Genomic DNA, 4,235 nt, shown 5'->3' with positions numbered 1-4,235 from the left:
ATGAAAGTGTTCCAAAATTGATGGTTTTGATGAATGCACAACTCTGTGAATACATGGAAAACCAATGAATTGTACACTTTAAATAGGTGAACTGTATGGTAGGTGAATTATATTTTAAAGTCTTTTTAAAAAAAAAATACAGAAACTCTAAAATATGTTAACATTTAATACCGCAATTATTCCAAAATAGAAATTTTATTAACAAACAATAGTTTAAAACTATGGGCAGCTACATCCACTAGTTCTGTACTGCCACAGTGATGCTTTGAAACAACCACAAACTTCTAAGTAGCACAAAACAAGAAACTAGCTCACAGGTCTACAGACCCCACTCTTGGCTCAGCCAGGATCACTCAGGCTTCCCATCCCGTGTCCCATCTTGGCTCAGGATGGCCCCATCTGGGATGATTGAGCTGGTGCCTCACCACCCAGCAGGAAAGCCTGAACATGCCTTCCTGAGGGTGACACAGAAAAACCCAAGACCACCTGGAGCCTCTTCCTGTGTCACACCCACAGCCATACCATTGACCAAGACAAACCACATGGCCTTACTCCGAGTAAGTCACGGAGACACACTGCCTCTTCAGTGGAGGAATGGAAGAGCCTTCTAAAAAAAGATATATTGAGAAAGGGAAGAGAGTGGGTCCATTAATGCTTCACTCTCGTGTGTAGCTTAGGGACTAGCATAGTGTGTGTGTCATGAAAAATACCCCAGAGGACATACCTCAATCCTCCACCTTGCATCTTTTCATTCCTCATATCTTTATTTAAAATTGTATCAGAGACATTGAAACATCAAGCTTTCGTCAAGTTCAGTCTTGACTTAGAGAACAGAAGCACTTAAAATTTTTATATTTTAGTTTGAATAAATGGATTGCATAATGCAAGTAGATTTAAAAGCAAATGGAATCTACTTTGTAATGGCATATTATCCTGAAAATGCCAGTGGATAACGCTGTGTGACATACCCTGATTACTTGCTTTTTAATTGTAAGAAGTTTTAGTATTTGCAAAGATAACTGCTTTTAAAAATGCTCTTGTAGAGGCTCTTGGCTTATCACAAAAATGCATGTTTGTGTTTAAAAGTATCAACCAGCAGAGGAAAATGTTAATAACTACCCCCTATTCAATCTCCTGCCTACACACACAAATAGATTCACTTCTCCATTGATGTAATTTTTGATGACTTTCTTTCTTGTTCATACTCACATCTTCAGGACTAGGTTTAAGGTAATTACAAATGATGCTATTCTGCAATATGCTTTAGGTTAACCTTTTAAGTGTGTATTTTTCATTTCCAGAGTAGGCTCAGTGTACAAAGTGGAATCCTATTTCACTAGTCAGTCTAAAATTTACATTGAACCCTAAATGGATCTCCCACAAAAGGACCTTGTAGATCTCCCTTTAAATTGCAATATTTTCTACCCTATATACTGTGAGTATTGGTTATACTAATTAAATAATAAGTGTTCTCCCTATAGTGTTGATTTTTAACCTTCTGATATATTCAAAAGAAAAAATTATTATACAATCAGAATTTTTGTTAAGTAATCACTATGGTCTATTTTTCAAGAAATGATTTAAAAGTGGTGGCTTGAAATGGGAAGAAGTCCCTCCTTTATTTTCAGGTTTCCTCATTGTGCTTGCCAGGAACTGCCCAGAGCATTGACTCTCAAATATCCCCCCTTTCAGGTACTTTAATTACTAGGAAGGTTAATGGTGCTGAGCAGCAGAGGTACTAAGAGGGACTTTCATTATCCTCAGCCTTAGGAAGTCCCTTGAACCAGTCCGCTTTCCCTCCCTGTTGATGGAGAAAGATACAATGTTTTCTCACACACCAGGAAAAATGAGAACTGATTTCTCACAGGCTATCAGACCTTCCACTGTATTTTCTGGAAAACAATTCTTTCCCTTTTGAAGCCAGTTTGGAGTAATTTGAACTTGAACACAGAGCAAATTATCCTTTAAAATAAGTTCTATAAAGCCTTAGCCTTGTGAAAGCAGCAAACTGTCTTATATAGCCATATTCTCCTAGAGTTTGTCTCTAACAATGTTTATTTACTGTTCATGCAAGTAATTGGTAAACCAATAGAGATGTTCTTGATTTCGTTATGCTGAATTAATCGAAAAACTTGGGTTGCTAAAAGAATAGAGATTAATCATGAATAAGGTGAGAAACACTCACCTGTCCAATCTCAAACAGAGGCAAGTCTAGCAAAAAGCAAGACTTTGCTTTAATACTGGTCTTTCAAGGTCAGGTGCCTGTTGGCCAGGGACACACAGATTGAATAAAAGTGCATTTTATTCCCTAAAGCACAAGATCTCTCTCCTGCTTCCTCATTGGCTGAGTAGTAGGGAGTACACAATCTTCCCAATTGTCATCTAGGTTTTACTATCTCCTACTGATTTAAAGAAATACCTTCAGTTGTCCCCACCTCCCTATGTTCTCTTGTGGTGGGAAAGTCCCCTTGAATTGGGTGCTAAATGCATAGTTTATCTGTTGGTTTGGGGTGGGGGTGAAGGAAGGGGTGCTACCTTCTCACCTCCTGTTTGCCAGGAGGCTATGAATTTTTATACTCTGGTGTTAACTGCTTTTAACTTTTCATTCTACTATCTGTTCCAGCTGCCTTACTTATATTCCAAGTCATTTTAAAGGTAAATACTGTATTTTGAAAATGGACCACCTGGACTCTGTATTTCTCACAGTACCTAAGCACTAAAAAAAAGTTATCTTATACCGTGTAGATTCTAATACTGCCAAATGCAAAAGTTTAAAGGATTCTACAGATAGTCTGTTTTTTTTTTTCTTTTTGGTCTCTCTTCTGTCAAGTGATCATATTTTATATACCTGAAGCCACAACTTGAATTCCACTTAACCTTACACAAGGTAAGTTTTTACCAAGGGACTAGAAAATGAACTTCTGATTCCACCAATGTCTCTTGGACAAGCAAAGATGTGCTATTATTTAGCATAAGACAAAGCACTTTACAATTTTTTCCCTCATTTTTGTATCTAAAACACAACTAAGCCCCCACTGGCTGCTCTGAAAAGCCATCTTTGCATTGTTCCTGGGTCCAGCTCCCCACTTGCCACAATCACCTCCACTGTACGCCTCCTCCACTGCCACGGACTCCGGCAGCTTTATCGCCAGAGTCCCTGAACTCTAGTCTCCTTTTTAACCCACTGCATCAGATCACCGGCGTGCCCACCATGTCAGACGCTGCCATAGACACTAGCTCTGAAATCACCACCAAGGACTTAAAGGAGAAGGAAGTTGTGGAGGAGGCAGAGAATGGAAGAGATACCCCCAGCTTATGGGAATGCTAATGAGGAAAATGGGGAGCAGGAGGCTGATAATGAGATAGATGAAGACGAGGAAGAGGGTGGTGAAGAAGAGGAGGAGGAGGAAGGTGATGGTGAGGAAGAGGATGGAGATGAAGATGAGGAGGCTGAGGAAGCTATGGGCAAACGGGCAGCTGAAGATGACAAGGATGATGATATTGATACCAAGAAGCAGAAGATCCATGAGGATGACTAGATAGCAAAAAAAGGAAAAATTAAACTAAAAATAAAAGGCCACCATGACCTATTTACCCTCCATTTCCAGTCTCAGAATCTAAACATGGTCACCTTCAAGTAGAGAGGCCTGCCTGCCCGCCCACTGTGGGCAGTGCCACCCGCCAATGACATGGGCTCTTCACCACCCAACCAAAACCACAATGTGAATTTGCAACAGGGGAGGAAAAAAGAACCAAACTTCTAAGGCCCTGCTTTTTTTCTTAAAAGTACTTTTAGAAAGGAAAATTTGTTTGTATTTTTTATTTACATTTTATATTTTTGTACATATTGTTAGGGGTCAGCGTTTTTAATGATCTCGGATGACCAAACCAGCCTTTGGAGTGTTCTCTGTCCTACTTCTGACTTTACTTGTGGTGTGACCATGTTCATTATAATCTCAAAGGAGAAAAAAAAAAAACCTTGTAAAAAAAAGCAAAAACAACAACAACCAAAAAATCTTATTCCGGGCATTCCAGTAACTTTTTTTTGTGTATGTACTTTAGCTGTACTATAAGTAGTTGGTTTGTATGAGATGGTTAAAAAGGTCAAAGATAAAAAGGTTTCTTTTTTTTTCCTTTTTTTCTATGAAGTTGCTGTTTATTTTTTGGCCTGTTTGATGTATGTGTGAAACAATGTTGTCCAACAACAAACGGGAATTTTATTTTGCTGAGTTGTT

At 38.8% G+C, this 4,235-nt stretch overlaps 1 pseudogene across 1 annotated transcript; it reads left to right on the top strand.

Moving 5' to 3' along the window:
• Positions 1-3,200: 3,200 nt before the first annotated feature.
• On the top strand, positions 3,201-3,568 carry LOC308631833 (annotated as a pseudogene). Its single transcript has one exon. The product of its transcript is annotated as an uncharacterized misc_RNA (transcript).
• The last annotated feature ends 667 nt before the right edge of the window (positions 3,569-4,235 follow it).

The sequence above is a fragment of the Spermophilus citellus genome (genome assembly GCF_964194105.1).
Source record: "Spermophilus citellus genome assembly, chromosome: 12".
NCBI lineage: Eukaryota > Metazoa > Chordata > Mammalia > Rodentia > Sciuridae > Spermophilus > Spermophilus citellus.
This window is presented reverse-complemented; position numbering and strand designations above follow the sequence as displayed.